At 35.0% G+C, this 20,220-nt stretch overlaps 1 protein-coding gene and 1 non-coding gene across 2 annotated transcripts in view; both read right to left on the reverse strand.

The window, feature by feature from the left end:
* The window catches only part of DMD (dystrophin), a 2,251,544-nt gene that overhangs the window by 2,123,902 nt on the left and 107,422 nt on the right, over nucleotides 1-20,220 (reverse strand). The window lies entirely within an intron of this gene.
* Nucleotides 14,605-14,677, reverse strand: TRNAG-UCC (transfer RNA glycine (anticodon UCC)). Its single transcript has one exon. It is a non-coding gene; the product is annotated as a tRNA-Gly (tRNA).

The following is a 20,220-nucleotide window of genomic DNA, read 5'->3' on the forward strand; positions in this document are numbered from 1 at the left end:
TATAACATTTTAAGGAAAAAAAATATCTCAATATCTAGTTCAACTGATGGATATAAAAAGTAGAAAGATAATACCTTGTTTTATTTTTGTATTGGTATCATACTACTCTGATAGTATGATAATTCCATTTATAATACCATTTTCTTAAAAAATTACCCAAAAATTGCTAATATAGTTACCACTAATGTTTAATATTAAAATTAAATGATGAATAGCCCCTTAAGGAATAAAATAACAAACTATAGCTGTCTATTATAGTTGGGAAGCAAAATATGGATATAACAAATTGTTTTCCCACTTTTCCCCAACTGTGCTGTAGTTTTCTTTATATTTTCCAAGTGGAAGAGTTGATTTCAGTTTAGTTTTAATAATATTTACTGACTCTCTCTCTCTCTCTCTATATATATATATATATATTAGTAAAGCCAAATTATTTCTGCTCACAGTACTGAATCTTATTCATGTGGGCCCAGTCCTTAGTGTTTTGTTCATCTAGCACAGTGGCCTGTGTACAAGTGAAATAAAATCAGAAAGACATCTAGTGAGATTCTTCTGAGGGACTTGCTGTAGATGGAACACCCTGCAGATCAAGGGTGACATTAGTTCTATTCTTTGATCTTTCGAGTTCACACTGTCTAAAGACTGAGGTAGGAATAAAACAGTAAAACAGTGACCTATTGTGGACATCACCATAGATAGCCCCCTGAGAAGGTCTAGAGGATGGATATGAGGTTTTTCAGGACATCTTAGTTTTTATCTAAGAAATTGTAATATGCCAGGTCTTTGAGGGCACACAAGTTTTATGAGTTTTTTTAATGAACATTCTCAATGGAACATATTTAGTTCTTGTTAGAAGACAGCATGATTCTTTCCATTTTACGTTTTGTTGTATCACCTCTAGAGCTCTGACAGATCCTCTTCATCAAAATCTGAGAGGCTGTGGCAGTTAACTGGTTAAGAACCCTGAATCCTCTGCCACCATTCAAATCCTGACGCCAGTATGTACAGGCTGAGCTACTGTAGGCAAATTACTTAAGCTCCCTGTACCTCAGTATCCTCATCTGTTAAATATGGATGATTCTATCCCCTACCTCCCAGAAGTGTAATGAGAATTAGCTGAGATACATGTAATATACTCAGAGAAACGCTTGATACTTGGTATAGCATTGATGAATGCTAAATGGTATCTCTGAAGACTAGGTGAACCAGAAATATTGCTATGCACATACAAGGGACTATCAGTAGCTATTTATGTAGGATATATCAATGCCTTGTTGATTCTTGTTGATGAATAATTGCTCCTTCTGCCATACTTTAAGGCCTATTTATAAAGCTGGATTCTTCAATGAAACTTTCATAATCATATAATCTATAAGTAATCATTTATGGCTGATTTGTACCATGGTTTATAACTCTCTTGACATATTACAGTAGTGGTATTTATGTGTGTGTGTGTGTGTGTGTCTATTTTTTTCTGACTTACAGAGTTGTAATTTCATAAAAGGCAGAGAGAACATTGCAGGTGTTCAACTGTTTATTTACAAGCTAGTAAAAACCTAATGGTAAAAAAGCTGCTTGATATCATATTAATATTCTATCTAGTCTTACTTCCCCAAAAGCTAACTGGTAAGTACATTATACTCATCCGTGACTAAATTTCAATTACTCAAGTACCTTCTTTTTCTTCAGTACAATTCTAGTTTTATTTAAACTGAATTGTCAATGCTTTCCAAGTATTTTTACCATTTTTCCAGATTTAAGAATAATCAATTTTACTAATGGTTCTCAAGAAATTTTAGACGTTTCTCCAATAAACATCTATATTAACTAAAATAGCATTAAATAAAGTGCAAACTTACCTTGTCATATCTAGGCACTTCTGTATTCTCTGAAGGATGATTTTTCATATTGCTTAACAACTCTGACTGAGCAACTGAAATTCAGACTATGATAAATGTTTTACACTGAAGGTTCATTTCATTATACAGCACTCAGTTGAAATGGGGTTTCCAAAGAAGGTATTTTTAGGAAGCGCAGAGTACAGGAAAAAGCTGAATACATTGTACAATTTAAATATTTATTGAAGCTTTTCTACTAAGGCAACATTTTGGTGATATCTCATAGAAATACCAATGCGGCAGAGACAATTTGGGGTAAATAGATGGTAGAGATTGTGGAAACCAAGACACCTGGTACTGCGAGTTCCTCATTCATAAAGTCATTAAACTGAAGATGGAATGGGACACTCCTCATTACAGAAATATTATTTTCCTTAGGATTTCATCATTCTTTCTAGATGCCTCTTCTATGATTTTCTGAACTGTTCTTGTCTTCCTTATTGAATTCCTGGCCTCCTTCTCTTCACCCTCTATATGATCTTTCTACCTAGTCTCATCCACTCTCTATGGCTCACACTTAAAGTCCCCAATAATGACTTCATTTGTAGGCTTCACATCCCCAGATCCACAGCACCCACGCTCTGCATAAAAAAACTTATTACTTATCCCCAATCTTTCCCATTATTCCAGCGCTCTTCAAGTCTTCTCCTTATAAATGGCACCATTATCCACCCAATTCTACATGCCACGGAGGGCACCACATCCAATTCAATACTAATTTCTATTGACCCTATCTCCTAAGTAAATCTTAAATCAATCCACTTCTTTCAACTCCACTGTCACCATTCTAGTCAACATCACTTTATTTTGCCCCTGGAGAAGCTACCAACCAGATTGATAGCTTCAGACTGATAGCTCTTCATCTATTCTTTTTTTTAAATACATTTATTTATTTATTTTTGGCTGCGTCGGGTCTTCTTTGCTGCGCGCCGGCTTTCTCTAGTTGCAGCGAGCAGAGGCTACTCTTCATTGCAGTGCACAGGCTTCTCATTGCAGTGGCTTCTCTTGTTGTGGAGCACGGGCTCTAGAGCACAGGCTCAGTAGTTGTGGCACATGCGCTTAGTTGCTCCACGGCATGTGGGATCTTCGCGGACCAGGGGTAGAACTCGTGTCCCCTGCATTGGCAGGTAGATTCTTAACCACTGTGCCACCAGGGAAACCCTTTTTCATCTACTCTTAACACCTCCTAATTGTTTCTTCACAAAACACAGTAATATTCTTTAAAAAAAAAAAAACCCACAAACATGGTCATATCACTGCCCTACCTGAAACCTTTAGAAGGCTGACCACTGATCTTACTATACAGAAAAAAATCATTCTCATGAGGTCTCAGGCTCTGAACAATTGGACCCCAGCCCACTGTTGCAGCTGCATGCTCCAAACTTTGCCTCACTTACGACACTCTAGGAAAACTGACCTTCTTTTAGTTCTTTCTTCATACCAACTTATACCTTCACATATGTTTTTCCCTCTGAATGTCACATTTTCCCTCTTTTTCCCTTGGACAACTATCGCCCAACCTCATTCTTCTTTGTCATACTTTGATCCCCCAATTTCTAATACTGGTCTAGGTCTCACTGTCATACATTCTTCTAACAATGTGTGCTTTATTCTGTAGCCCTTATCCCAAATGAAGTTTAAATAGTGTGTATAAATACCATGTGTAAAATAGCTAGTGGGAACATGCTATAAAGCACAGGAAGCTCAGCTAGGTGTTCTGTGATGACCTAGATGGGTGGGATGAGCAGGGGGTTGGGAGGGAGGTCCAAGAGGGAGGGGATATATGCATACGTGTAGCTGATTCACTTCATTGTACAGCAGAAACTAACACAACATTGTAAAGCAATTATACTCCAATTAAAAAAAAAACCCAGAATGGGAAATAAATAAAGTGTGTGTGTGTGTGTGTGTGTGTATTCTCTCCTAAATTCTAATCTCAATGAGTTCACTTATTTAGAACATTATCTCCAGAGAGCATGGCACAATACCTAGCACAAGTAGGCACTCAATATATACTAGTTACACGACTAAATGAATGAATAACAATGAACGAATAATTGTTCCTTCTTTAAACAGTGGTCACCGAAACCCACACAATATAAACTTTACGTAGTCACTTCCTTTGATACTTTTACTTCTGGATTTATTTAGAGAGACAATCTATTTCCAGACATTTAAAGTAAAACACTGCAAAGTCCATAGGCTTGAGCGAAGTAAACTCTGTGATAACACTTGGTGCTCTCTGACATAGTCCATTAGAGACGGGGTATGTACACCTAATCCAAAGGAACCCTTTAGCTCTTCAGCAGCTGTGCATATGGCTTCTGACCTGCCCTTCAGGCTCTACTAAATCAGGATTCCCCAGCTGTCTGAGCTTCCAGTAAGCTCTTTCAGTTAACCACCTACATGCCAACACTGCTTACATCCGGTTACACTCTTTAGCGTCTAATTTTCCTTTTTCCTCCCTAGTTATTTTCCAATACATCAGAGCCACTGGGATTCACCACTTTCATACATAATTTTATCCGTTCCTCAACTATTTTGATAACATTTTGTCTGCTTAGTCAGCAATCTATTTCTAATACTGTCCTCGTGAGCATCAATATAAAAAGGAATTACTCAACTTGCCTTTGATGAAAATACTTGAGCAGTTCTGACTCTGTGATTTTTCTCCTTTTTTATTTCTTTAGCTTGACCTCACACAGTTTCCAAGGCTAAAATCTGCACTAATAACAGTGTGCTGACTCCTGTGCCCTTTAAGTCAGCACTTAGCTCAGGCTAAGGTACTATTGCTGCTGTAATCTGATAAAGGAGCAGACAAGTTGTGTGCAAATAAAGATGGGTGCCAAGAATGAGCAAAAAGCCACTGATGTTTATGCCCTTTTATAGTCCTGATTCCATGACAGTCTTAGCCAAAGGCAGAGTGGGAGGAGGGAGAGCAATTTAAAACAAAAAAAGCAAAAGCCAAGAAGAGGGTGAAAACATTGAAAGGGTAATCCCTTTATTTGCCCATAATTGGGTAAAATGAGACACTGTGATGCTAGTTGTGCTTAATTAATACTGGTGCTTTTTCAACATCAATTATTTCAAAAGGTTGGAGATAAAGTACATCTAAAAGTTGAAGATAAACTGGCAAAAGCCTATATGTTATTTTGGCATATATAAACTCCTCATTGTTGTAATGCCCATGGATGGGCTGAGTATTTATTAAGTATAAACTAAGAGCTTGACAATTCAAACATTTTTTTAAAGTTTCTTTAAAATTCTATTAACCCTGTTTAAAATCCATTCAGCTACCTACATTCTGACTTTATTACGTGAATAAGCATGGGCTTTCACATAGTTCCCTTTAATATTCCTCCTATTCATGAAAACAACCCAGTTTTCTACTAAAAATAAATAATAAAATGAAATAAAGAAAAATAGAGACAAAGTGCTTCCTCAGATTATTTTACTTGAACAGTAACATAATAAGACTAAATATTTTAAACTAGCCTTAGATATATTTCAGCTTTCAAAATTAATGTATAGAAAATCATTTTCCCGACATTTAAAATTTATGGAAAATCAGTTGCTTAAAATTATATGGAATCAAAATACTGACTTAACAGTTCTGGAAGATTCATTTATGCACACCAAAAACAACAACAGCATCAACAGTTCACCAGCATAGTATCAAAATGACAGTTCCCTTCCAGTTAAAGGATAATTGTCGTCTCTCCCCACCTTCCATTAGTGAAGAATGGGGTGAATAATGACAAACCAAAAGTGAGGCACTGAGGTAGAAGGTAAAAGATAATAAGGAGACTGAGAAGAAATTGATTTCCAAACTCAATCCGGATTGCTAGGAACACTTGTTTTCGCCGGGCTTAGTATCATTAAACATATTGTACTATGCAAAGTCACCTCTCTAGGGACTGCAGGGCCCCAGAAAATTGCTCTGCATCTTCTTTCACCTACTGAAATTCTGAGGTCTTCTGAGTGAATATCAGAACGTAAAGACTGAGCACAGAGCTGGATGGAAATTTTTCCTTAAAATGGTAGCCTAAGTGGAAGACTCCAGCTCTGCGAGAAGGAATACTGCCCTTTGCTTTTGTTAATAGGCATGTGGGGGACGTCTTTTTAAGCGTGAATGAGCAGGGCCATTCCCCTTCTTCATCCTCATCTGCCTGATGCTTATCAGAATTGTGGCTGAGACATTTAAGATTCCCTTAAAACACTGGAGCCAAGGTTTTTTGTTCTGTGGTTTCCTGGCCATATTCAGGGCAGTAATCTTGAATGGGGAAAGAAAAAGGCCATGTCCCTCGGAGTTAAAGCATTTCAGAATCTCTGGAGGAACCATCTGGTTTAAAAAGGCACTTGCGAAATTCTAATATGCTATATAATACATGGGAAAACAAGCTCTTGATACTCAAGTTTCAGGAAAAAACAAACCAAATCACTTTAGCTGCTAATCTTCAAACTATTGTTTGCATATGAGTGATTCACAAAATGCAGGGTTACTCTCCCCTTCAAGAGAGGATATCAGAATCTCTGACAGACGTTTTCACTCACAATATTAACTACAGGGAGTCTGACATTTTACAAACATAAAGATGTTAAGGACAATTCTACATGTGACACAAGTAGACAAACCCCTTCCAAACTGGCAAAATAATAAAGTATACTATAGCACTGCCAACCTAACTTTCATATCTGTGTTAAAATTAAACTTCAGAACTCCAAATACATTATGAATATTACTGTCAAGATTGTAGAGCGTGAAACTCCAAGGAAGTTTAACGAATAGATGTTTTTAAATGAGGAAAAAATGAAGAGCACAGGTGTTTACTTATTTGCACGTTTGAGTTTTGAAGATCAGTCTGCTGCATGGACCATACTCCCGAAAGACAAATATTTTCATGAAATTATGCTATGGTACTTGGTTGCATTTAATTAAAAAAAGGTCTTCTCGTTTCCCATACTGCAGCCCATGACCTTCCCAACAAAACGTTCCTATATGAACCAACTGCCTTGATAACAGAACACAAATCTCCTAGGACTATAGCAGGACTTTGTGAGAAAGAAAACTGTTGCCTCCCTCTGAATTCAATCACAACCTGAATGTACTGCATAAAAATAAACCAAGGTCATCATTATTCCGTTTCATTCTGATTTGGCTTGCCTTCAAGTTACATACCCTGTATATCTGAAATAACTGCACCGCCTCCATTAACTGACTTTGACATCACTTTAATCATTGTATCTTTTCAGAATGAAAGGCAGAAATGTCAAATTCCTACCATTATAAATTCTTCTAACTCTCTAATCTGCATTAAATAAAAGCTTGTCTTGGAGAAATAATATATGCTTTAAAGAAATATAACTAGTATCAATTTTATTTTAAAATATAAGTGAGAAAAGATTCACCCACAACGAATCTCTTCATACAGAGGTGATTTCCCACGAAACTTTTAAAGCTTAAGTCTTGAAGCCCTTCACTTATATTGGCTCCTTGCAAGTCCTACCTAATTTTGTATTCTTAATTCTGTATTACTTTTCCTAAAAGAGTCCCCTTCCTTCATTTTTTCAACCTCAGGCCCCATAAAACCTAGGTCTACTTCTTCCCTCATGGTTTGTTATGTTCTGTAATTACTCTTATTTGTCAGTTTCTTTTAAAATGATGTGTATTTAAAATAGAAAATAAACCACATAAACAGAAACTTTGGATGACTGAATCACTTTGCTGTATACCTGAAGCTAACACAGTATTGTAAATTGTACTTCAAAAAAAGGTTTAAAAAAAGAAAATTATCTTTAAAGAAAAGTTAATTTCCAATTAATTTTCAAGGTCTCCCTTAGGTAACTTAGTACCTAAGTTAAACCTGTGATTTAAATATGTACGTTGTTTATATAAAAATACACAGTCACACCAAAATATTATGTTTCTTGTATATGCAATGCAAGAAAGAATGGTGTAATGAAAAATATGATGAATCATTTTTAATAAGTTAGGGAAATATTACAGCAGAAGGTGGAAGGGGAAAGAAAGTTTGGGAAATCACTTTCTTTTAGTTTTGTGGTAAAGCCATGATGAAAGATAATAGAATTAAAAAGAACACCTGACTTTTCCAGAGAACAAAGATTTTAATCTCTTTTATTAAACCACACAAGTGGTTAAGAGCTTTACAATTTGTTTCACACGCAGCAAAGGCCTTGGACTACAAAGATTTCAAACGAATACTTTAGGACTAAAGAGGAAGTTGTATTAATATCTCCGTCCAAATTATGAATTTACATTTCAGTAATGTCTAGCTGGAGTAGTGTCAAGCAACACCTCTCTTCCTTAAATAACAGAAATTTGCACAGAACACTTCGTAGTCTTTTTTTTTTAAGTTTAGAGTAACTATTACATGATATTGTTTATTGTATTTTCCATACTGCTATGCCACGTAAGAGACACAGAAAGATTCTTATTAAATTAACAAGTATATTATCTATTTAGATCAGCAATCTCTTTTTCATAGTTAAGATGCCCTTAAAAGACTGCAAATGTAATTCTAAAAGATTATTTTATTAGACTTCAAGATAATTTGCATCATTTAAAAAATTCTAAGGAAATGTATAATTTGCAATCAATTATTTGAATGATTCTTTGCAACGCAATATTTAAGTAATTCTAAAAGTAAACAATACTTAGGTTAATACAGTGATGTTCCCTATTAATTGGTGACTATTTTGGTTAAAACAGAACCAAGTGTACTCTTTTAAGTTCTTCAAACTAAGGCAATTTAAAAAATTGTATTCAAATGTCAATACATTCAAAGAGTATTATGTTGTCAACTAATAAAAGTTAATGTATAATATAACCTTGTGAATATCTTCATTTTCTCTTAACAAACTCATTGTCATGTAGCCTAAGTATTACCTGATCGTTTCAAAATGTATTATAATAAAGTTCTACAGGGATTGTCCAAGAAGGTTAGCTGTCTTCAGATTCTGATTAAGAATTTAAAAAGTCATTTGAATATCTATGACAAAGCAGACAGTATGTTTGCCTTGCTTCATTCCAAAATTAAATCTCTGCCATTCTTCCTAAATTGCTCTACACACTGGTTTATGGTTTTAATTTTGTAGCTGTATCGATTAAGTGAGCAATATGTGTGTATTGCAAAGAACAAACGTGCTATTGTATTTTTGTAATATTAGTAAATGGGATGTTTTTTCAATCAGAACGCAATTCTGATACTCACCAAAGAAATTTATAAAATAAAGAAATTATATAAAAATGTTTTACTACAAAATCTGGTAGCATCTTTTGTGAATCAATAACTGCACAAGGTTAATTTCTTTTCCACAGTTTTTTCTCAAAGGCAAAACTTCTGTTGTGACTCTTTTCCAGAAGTTTTGAATAGCTACTTATTTAGAGAGATTTATTTTTTCCATTCTTTTTTTTTTTTTTACTTTTTTCATTCTTAATTATAGGCATTGCCCTCATATCTATTTCAGAATGACTATAATCCACAAATCAAAGGCAGGAAAAAAAAAGATAATCTCTTTCATCCATCTCTTTGGGAGACACTGTACCCCTCATATATTATTTTTATATATTATTTTTACTGTTGTACCACAGTCAATTTTTACATTTTTCATTAGTCATCCTGACTTCCTTCAAATAAACAACATAGGTAGAGCTTATATAAAAAGCCAAACTAAAAAGTTTTACTGAAAAACTAGGTCATCATAGACATGAAACAACACCTTGACTTTACTGCAAAATATGATTATAAGCCCCTCATGTTTTTCTGTTGTTTTCTCAATAAAAGTATCTGGTCATTTGCCAGCAGAGATCATCTCATTATTTGAAATAATTTTCATGACCCGCTACAGAAAAGAACATGCCAAATACTAAACGCAATATGAGAAAGGAACTTTTAAATTAAATATTTATCAATACTTTTCTCAACCTCCATTTATCCATCACAATTCATTTCGTTCTTTATTTTCCCCCACAATATGCCAGATAAAATTTTTCTAACCTTGAGGCATCCACATATCATTTCCATAGAGCAATTAGTTCACTGAGAATATGTGTCAGGTCACTATCCCACATGTAACTGTTACTAATACAGAAATATCAAATAATCATGATAATAACTTAGATACACAAACTATTTCACAGCAATTTAAATGGTTTGTCACAGATACTCCAAGCCAGGTATGCATATTCTATTACTCTAGTACTTTCTTAAATAAGAAAGATGTGTTTGATTATATTTTCTATTGAAAAGTTTTCCCAATGAGAAACATGTACACCTGCACATACATTATGTGTACAGTGTATATAACATTTATGCTTACTCACAATCTACTATAATAAGTTTAAATTAATCTGCCTAATCAGTGAGTTTGTCACAAACTAAAAGTTATGCCATGGTAAAAAATATTTTTAGTTACTTTGTACTTACAACAGTCCTCTACTTCTTCCCACCAAAGCATTTGGAAAAAAGAAAAGTATATATGAAGGCAGCGATAAAAATCTTGGTAAATTTTCTCCCAACTTTATTGCTTCAGTAGGTTTAGGAATGATGAGAAACCAATCAACTTCAGCAGCCTTTAAAAAATAAGACTTCAGGTTTTCCTATTCGTTTTCTCTGATGCTAATTGCCTCCAAGATCTGAGTCCTGTAAGGGGAAAGTGACTGATCCCAACACTGAGTGAGTCAACACAGTAACTGATGCCAGGATTCTGTAGAGGCCCCTGGATATTTCGAATTCCAGGACCTGCGCAGAAGCAAGAGACTCGCCTTTTCTCTCAAGTTGGTTTCCCATAATAGGACTGCCCATGGCCACTACATATAAGGTTGTGCTTCCAGCATGGCAAGTCCTGTGAATTCAAATGTTGTTCAACTATGTTCTCATTAATATCCAAACCAGAATAGCACAGAGGACATAGTACTTTCTCTCAAGCTTCTAAACATAAAAACTCTTCAGTAAACAACTGTAACAAGACTTTCTGAAACTTCTATGCACATTTCTAAAATAACAGAGCAGAAAATCCTGATCTAGAATAGCCTTTTAAATGCCTTTCTTTTTTTTCACCTTTCAACAACACTAAAAACTTCACTCCACTGAACAAAAATAAATGCCCAGAATAATCTATGCATTTGTTATGTATCCACCGTCTACCAAACTTAATTTCTACCCTGGGGATCCAATCAAAAGTTATGTATTGATGATGCCAACAGCCTGACTAAGAGAAGCAAGAGCAGAATGAAGCAGCTGAGCTCTAAAGGCAGAATGTGTATAGTTCTCATGGGACAAGGTTCCTGCTAAAATAAAGAGCACTTTTAGAATGGAATAAAGAAATCCTCCTGAAGTGCTAAATTTCTGTTGTAGCTTATGATTACTAACAAATTACTCTTTCTTCAACTTTTTTTGGTGAGAATTATTAACAAATTACTCTTTCTTCAACTTTTTTGGTGAGAATTATTAAAACACCATCCTCTTAGACACTGAGTTAATGATCAATTATGTAATGGTTCTCAAAAGTTTTCTGTATTAAATGAACACAGTTGTAACACGTTGTTCAGCATGTTTGTAAACTCTTCTTTGCCAAGAGAAGGCTTCTTTATCTCCTTTCTTATTTTTACTTTTAATGCAACAGGTGAGCCCGATATTTATAGGAAATACTGGTAACACATTTTAGAAAGATATTCCTTTTGCAATTACAATGATCTCTGGTAAAATTATTTGCTTGAGTGTTTTTACATTACCATTTGTTAAAGTGACAGACTCATTTTTCTATGTCAAGCGTTCAATTGCTTGGCACAGAAATAAACTGTAGATAAAAATAGGAAGAAAAACCTGACATATGGGAGTCAGATGATGATGTTTACTTTAATAGTGAAGTATACATTCTATATTTTGGAATACATCATAATATTACCATTCCCCCCAACAAAATCCATATGAAATAAAACACAAGCCCTGATTTTAATTTTGGGTAATTATATTTAAATTACTATCATCCAAAACAGATTTAAAATGTTCTCTATAGGTCACCTCATCTCCTTAATGTGGTTATCTAAATATGCATATAACCAACAATTTTATAAAACATAATAATAAAAGTGTTTTAGGAGTGACATGGATCTAAGTCTGCATGTTAGCATCAGTGTCCTGCGCAATGGACTGCAATAATGCCCAGAGTATAAGTTCCTTTACACCTGTACCATGAATTCCCTGTAGATATAAACCCGTGTTTTGTCCAAGGCACATGTACAGTTTATCAGTGATTTGTAAAGTGTAATCTATGAAGCAGCAGCAGCAGCATATGGGAACATTTTAGAAATGTGAGCACACATGAAACCTGAAAAACAAGAAACTTTGGGAGTAGGACTCAGGACTCTGTGTTTTACAGGTGATCTAATGCATGGCCAATTTTGAAAAACCCTGAAGTGTATGTTTCCAAAAACAATTGTGGCTCCAAATATACCAAAAACTTGTCTTGGTTAATATCTAAAGCACCAAATATCGAAGGATCTGAATGCCCTTAGGTACATCTTAATTGTCTTTCAGCCTTAGTCAATAATCAGAATTTGTTGGGCACCTGTGATGAATTCTACATTAACGCAGAATACTTATAGTTCTCTTAAGGTTTTTATAATCTAGGTGGAAAGATAAGCTAACTGGAAAAAGTGAAAGGTACATAAAATTTGGCCCAAAGTGAACACTAGTTCAGGCCACACCACTACTTTCCTGTGGTCACTTCTGTCTCTCATTTAGTCCCCACAATAACTACAATGGATAGGTTTTAGGAGTGTCATTATAAAAATGACTGGCCAAGGAACTTGCTCAAGTTCCCATTGTTAATAATTGGCTGAGCAGGATTTTTTTTTTATTTTGAACTAATTATAGATTCACAAAAACTTTCAAAGATAGTATAGAGGGTTCCATAAACTCTTCACTCATTTTCCCCCAACAGTTACATTTAAGATAACTATAACACAATATCTAACCCAGGAAACTGATACTGGTACACTGTATATATTTCTGTCATTTCATCATGGGTGTAGATTTGTGTAAACACAACCTCAATCACAATGCAAAGCCGTTCTATCACCACAGAAATCTTCCTTCCTTTAGTCACACCAAACACCCTCTTCCACCAGCCTGGCACCCACTAATTTGTTCTCCATCACTATAATTTTGTCATTTCAAGAATGTTATGTGGCCTTCTGAGATTAGCTTTTTTCACTTAGCATAGTGTCCTAGAGATCCATTCAAGTTGTTATCTGCATCAATAACCTGTTTACTTTTATTGCTGAGTAGTATTCCATCTCATGTGTTTAGGCATTCATTTCTATAGGACATTTTGGTTATTTCCAGTTTTTGGTTACTACAAAGAAAGCTGCCAAACAATCACGTATATTTTTTTCATTTATCTGGATTAATGCCCAGGAGTAAAGCTGCTGGATCATATGGTAAATACATATTTAGTTTTTAAAAGAAACTGCCAAAATGTTCTCCTGAGGGTCTGTACCATTTTACATACCTGCCAGCAATCTGAGTGATCCAGTTTCTCCATATCTTCCTTGGCATTTACTGGTGTCATTATATATATATATATATATATATATATATAGTATTATATACATTATATTAATTTTTGTCATAAACAGGTAGAGATATATCATGGCAGTCTTAATTTGAATTGGCTGAATAGTTAATAACAGTGAACTACTTTTTCTTCATTCTTATTTGCCATCTGAATATACTTTTCAGTGAAATGTCTATCCATATCTTTTGCTCATTTTCCAACCGGGTGCTTTGTTTTGGTTTTTTTTATATTCAATATACACTTTATTTTATTTATTTTTTAATGGGGAAACTAATTTTATTAATCGCTAAAAATCATTCATTCAACAAAGCTAAAAAGTAAAATAAACATTGAAATTTGAAATCTTAAGCAAATTGTGGCAGCATAAAAAATACTCCAATTTACGCATTTTCAGGCAAACATAACATGGTCTTTTAGTGCTTTTTTTTTTTTGCTTTCTAATCTATGCACCTTTGCGATTTAATTTTTTTAATTTTTTTTTAACATCTTTATTGGGGTATAATTGCTTTACAATAGTGTGTTAGTTTCTGCTTTATAACAAAGTGAATCAGTTATACATATACATATGTTTCCATATCTCTTCCCTCTTGCGTCTCCCTCCCTCCCACCCCCCCATCCCACCCCTCCAGGCGGTCACAAAGCACCGAGCTGATCTCCCTGTGCTATGTGGCTGCTTCCCACTAGCTATCTACCTTACGTTTGGTAGTGTATGTATGTCCATGCCTCTCTCTCGCTTTGTCACAGCTTACCCACTTTGATTGTAACTGCTGAGTTTTTAGCATTTTTTTATATACTCTAGATACGAGTCCTTTGTTAGATATGTGGTTTGCAAGTGTACTCTCCCAGTCTGTAGCTCGTCTTTTCATTTTCTTAATAGGGTAATTCCAAAGCAAAAGTTTTAAATTTTTATAAAGTTCAATTTATTAAACTTTTTCTTGTATGGTGCTTTTGGTGTCATGCCAAAGAACTCTTCACCAAGCCTTAATTCATGAAGATTTTCTCCTACTTTTTTAATCATTTTACATTTAAATCTAGAATTAATTTTATTTTAAAAAAATATTTATTTATTTATTTTGGTCACGCTACTTGGCTTGTGGGATCTTAGTTCCCTGACCAGGGATTGAACCTGGGCCCATGGCAGTGGAAGTGCAGAGTCCTAACCACTGGACCACCAGGGAATTCCCTAGAATTAATTTAGAGTTCATTTTTGTACACGGTGTGAGGTTTTCTTTTTTCTTTTTCTTTTTTTTTTTTTTTTTTGCAGTACGTGGGCCTCTCACTGCTGTGGCCTCTCCCGTTGCGGAGCACAGGCTCCGGACGCGCAGGCTCAGCGGCCATGGCTCACGGGCCCAGCAGCTCCGCGTCATGTGGGATCTTCCCGGACCAGGGCATGAACCCGTGTCCCCTGCATCGGCAGGCGGACTCTCAACCACTGCGCCACCAGGGAAGCCCTCTTTTTTCTTTTTTGGCTTACAGATTAACAGTTGCCTCAATGCCATTTGTGGAAAGACTACCTTTCCATTGAATAACTTTTATACCTTTGTCAAAAACCAGCTGGGCACATTTGTGTGGATCTATTTCTGGGATTGCAACTCTGTCCTATTGATTTATGTGTCTATCCCTCTGCCAATACCATACTGCCTTAATTACTGTAGCTGCCATAATATGCCTAAGCATTAGGTAGGGTTATTCCTCCCACTACATTATTATTTTTCAAAATTATTTTACACATTCTAGGTCCTGTGTTTTAACATAAAAATTTTAGACAAATAGGTCTACAGATCAGACAACAAAATATCTTTCTGGATTTCGATAGGGATTGCATTAAATAGATCAATTTGGAGAACTGACATTCTTACCATGTTGAGGCTTCTAATCCATTAACACAGTACATATTTCCAATATTTAGGTCACCTTTATTTTGTCATACTGTGCTTTCTAAAAGTGCTTTGTATTGTGATCATATTGTTCCTTCATATGCCTATAATAATATCACTATCTATTATGCATGTGATTGCACAAAGAAAGGGAAAAGAACAGAGGTTCCCAAACTACCATTCTGAAAAATAAACACATTAAAATACAGAACTTTAGTTTTATAAAAGTGCAAAGCACCCATTTCTGGGCATGTGTCCAGACAAAACTATAATTCAAAAAGATACATGCACCCCTAGGTTCATAGCAGCACTATTCACAGTAGCCAAGACATGCAAACAACCTAAATGTCCATCAACAGATGAATGGATAAAGAAGATGTGGTACATACATACAGTGGAATACTACTCAGCCATAAAAATTAATGAAATAATGCCATTTGCAGCAACATGGATGCAACTAGAGATTATCACAGTAAGTCAGAAAGACAAATACCATATGATATCACTTATATGTGGAATCTAAAATATGACACAAATGAACCCATATATGAAACAGAATCATGGATACAGAAAACAGACTGGTGGTTGCCAAGGGGGAGAGGATTGGGGGTAGGCATGGAGTCGGAGGTTGGGTTAGCAGATGTAAGCTTTTACATATAGAAAGGATAAACAACAAGGTCCTACTGTATAGCACAGAGAACTATATTCAATATCCTATAATAAACCACAATGGAAAAGAATGTAAAAAAAAAAGAATATATATATGTATATATGTATGTGTGTGTGTGTGTGTGTATAGCTGAATCACTTTGCTGTACAGCAGAAATTAACACATTGTAAACAATTTTAAAAAAAGAAAAAATGAAAAGCATATTTTTATTACATTGAAGGCTTACATTAGCATGTTTTTAAATTACTTTCTTTAGCCTACAGTTGTAAAATACATGCAGTAAAATGAAAACCAGTCCTTGCTTCTATTCTAATACTAACCAGTAATCCCTATATCATAAAATGGGTGAACTATTACTTAGAAAGAACTGATTAGGGTAAACTTAAAAGTAAATAAGGAGTGTATTCTTAAGAAATTGAAAACCTTAATGGCAGCATTATATATATATATATTTTTTTAACATTTTTATTGGAGTATAATTGCTTTACAATGGTGTGTTAGTTTCTGCTGTATAACAAAGTGAATCAGTTATACATATACATATGTTCCCATATCTCTTCCCTCTTGCATCTCCCTCCCTCCCACCTTCCCTATCCCACCCTTCTAGCTGGTCACAAAGCACCAAGCTGATCTCCCTGTGCTAAGCGACTGCTTCCCACTAGCTATGTATTTTACATTTGGTAGTGTATATATGTCCATATATACACTACCACTCTCTCACTTCGTCCCAGCTTACCCTTCCCCCTCCCCGTGTCCTCAAGTCCATTCTCTAGTAGGTCTGCGTCTTTATTCCCGTCTTGCCCCTAGGTTCTTCGTGACCTTTTTTTTTTTTTTTAGACTCCATATATATGTGTTAGCATACGGTATTTGTTTTTCTCTTTCTAACTTACTTCACTCTGTATGACACTCTCTAGGTGCATCCAACTCACTACAAATTAACTCAATTTTGTTTCTTTTTATGGCTGATTAATATTCCATCGTATATATGTGCCACATCGTCTTGATCCATTCATCTGTCAATGGACACTTAGGTTGCAGCATTTTATATTAACTGGGATGGGCCTGAGTCATTTTCCCCACTTATACTGTACAATTATTTAACAATTTTAAGAACTATGACTAACAGAGCTTCAAAGGATAAATAAGCTGGGAAGAAACAGGCATGATAACTAAGATTTTATATAAAGTTCACAAATTTATTGATTTGGGAAAAATCATTTCCAGGCCATTTCCCTTCTCCACAATGATCTATATTGGTTGAGATGTTATATTGGGTTGGCCAAAAGGTTCGTTCAGTTTTTTCCGTAAGATGGCTCTAGTAGCACTTAGTTGTCTTTAACTTCATTTGAAAAAATTTTGTTAGATTCTATTGTGACAGCCGTCATGTCAGGGTGCATTTAAAAAAACTTATCAAAATTGGTGATATTACATTTTAAATTTTGATTTGTAGTAGTTCACTTCTTGTGTATAGAAGTACAATTAATTTTTTTATGTGCATCTTGTATACTGAGACCTTGCTGAACTAATTATTTCTACGAGTAATTTTGTGGAATCCCTGGGATGTTTTACATTGCCCATCATAATATCTGCAAATAGGGAAAATTTTAACTTGTCCATCCTGGTTTTTATGCTTTTATTTACTTTTCTTACATTTTTGTGCTGTCTAGAACTTCCAATACTACAAAGAGTAGCAGGGCTGAAAGCAAATATCTTTGCCTTGATCCTGCTATTAGGAAAAAGGAATTAAAATCTTTCACCATTATTATGATGTTGGCTAGAGAATTTTCTAGATGTTCTTTATCAAGTTGAAGTCCTCTATTCCTAGTTTTCTGAGAGATTTTTTTAACATGATTGGGTGTTGAACTTTGTCTAACCTTTGTTTTTGGCATCAATTGATAAGATCATGTTATTATTCTTTTTTAGCTAGTTAATTTACCAAAATTTAAATGTTTGTCTCTATGTCTATGAAGGTTATTCATCTGTAGTTTTCTTCTTTTGTACCATGTTTGTCTGGTTTTGGAATCAGATTACCTCTTGTCTCATAAAACATGTTTGTAAGTATTGCCTCCTCTTCTATTTTCCGGACACTGACAGTTCTTTTCTTTAATCACATGAAAGATGTCATGCCATTTCCTTTTGAATTCTATGGCTTCTCATAAGAAATTCTGTCATTTGATTTTTTTTTTGTACCTATAAAGTGTCCTTTCTCTTTCACTGCTTTCAAGGTTTTTTCTTTTTTCTTTTTTTTCCTTTATCATTAGTTTTCAGAAGATTGACTATGACAGGTGCAGGCAGGGATCTCTTTGAGATTATCTCTTTGGGTTTTTCAGCTTCTTGAATCTGTAGGGTTTTGCCTTTTGCCAAATTAGGTTATTTTTAAGCCATTATTTCTTCAAGTACTTGTTCAGCAACACTTTTTTTTCTCTCCTTTCAGGACTCTGAGACATGCATCATAGATATTTTATTATAATCCCACAAGGTCGGTGAGGATCTGTTCATTTTTTGTCAGTCTATTTTCGTTCTTGTTCAGACTGGGTGATTTCTATTGTTCTAGCTTCCTGTTCACAGATTTGGCCCTCTGCCCCCTCCAATCTGCTATTAAGACCATCAACTGAATTTTATTTTGATTACTCTATTTTTCAGTTCTAAAATTTCATTTTGTTCTATATGTCTTCTATTTCTTGCTGAGACTTTCTATTTTTTGTTTGTTCCAAGCAAGTTTGTAATTGCTTATTGAACCATTTTTTTTATAATGGCTGTTTTAATATCCTTGGCAGATAATTTGATCACCTATGTCATTTCAGCGTAGGTGACTGTTGATTGTCTTTTTTCATTCAAGTTGAGTTTTTTTTTCCTTGGTTTGATGAATGATTTTAAATGGAAGCCTGGACATTTAGGGTATTATGTTGTCAGACTCTAGACCTTATTTAAACCTTCAGTTTTAGCTAGCCTTTCCTGGCAATGCTTTGTTGGAAGATGGGAAGGGGGTTGCTCCCTTGCTACTACTAGGTAGGGTTGGAAGTCCAGGTTCCCCATTCAACCTATGTTGATACCTGAGATTATTTCTCTGTGTGTGTGTCTGCAAATTATACTGCCTTGACATTATTTTAATTTCCATTAAAATAGTAAATGGATATCTGGAGGCTTGTGGATTCATTTTTAAATATTCAAAGTTTTTTCCACTGGACAAAAAAGAGCTACAACTTGCAAAACTCAAAGCATATCTTAACTGATATTTCCATAGACGATGAACTGTATGACACTTGCAAAATGATTTGATTTTAGAACTTGGTACTATATAGCAGTGCTTTCTATAGAGTCAAGACAGAAGACATTTACTTACTTATTAAATACATGTAAAACTAAGTTATCTGTGTTGTAAAAATAATGCATGCCTAACTCATATATTGATTCTCAATCATTTTAGGAGGTAAATGTGTAGGAACTAATGAAGGTGTTTTAAGATTTCTGAATAAAAGAAAGTTATTATGAGTACAAAGAAATTAAACACATTGATGTCAGCAAGCTGAGGATCAGTATGAAGATTTCATGGTTGCATCTCTTATACTATATTAGTCAAGGTCCTGGCATGAAACAGGTAGAAACAAAAGCATGAGCAGAAAACAATTTGTTGAAATAGCCGTGGAGAGAGGTATAAGCAGGATGATGAGACCAAATAAAGGATGGTGAGTCATCCAGGTGATAGTAAAAGCGGGAAGTTCCTTCCACCTCCAGTTCTGATGGGTCAAAGTGAGGGAATAATGTTGTCAGAATAGTAGTAGAGACACACAGTCAGTCACCAGCAGGACTTTAGTGAGGCACATGGAAAAGGAAAAACAAATACCTTAAAATCTTTTTCCACGTGCCCTCTGATATCCTGGTGTCACACAATTAGCTGATAGAGTGCAAGAGGCTTTGATGATGAAGAGCTAAGCTTCCCAGGGCAAAGAGTAGGGCAGAGAACGTCATAAAGTGGAGTGGGTCCACTGATACAAGTAAAGAATGATCAACACATGGGCTCAGCCCACCTTGTAAGTCTTGGAAGGATACTCAGTACTAATATGATACCCTAGTGGAAAATATGATAAGGGATGAATTGACCCTTTGAAAACTAGCCCTTGCCTTCATTTTTCAACTCTGCATTACACCTCTCTGAATTCCACTAAAGTGATCT

This window comes from Orcinus orca, chromosome X (genome assembly GCF_937001465.1).
Source record: "Orcinus orca chromosome X, mOrcOrc1.1, whole genome shotgun sequence".
Lineage (NCBI taxonomy): Eukaryota > Metazoa > Chordata > Mammalia > Artiodactyla > Delphinidae > Orcinus > Orcinus orca.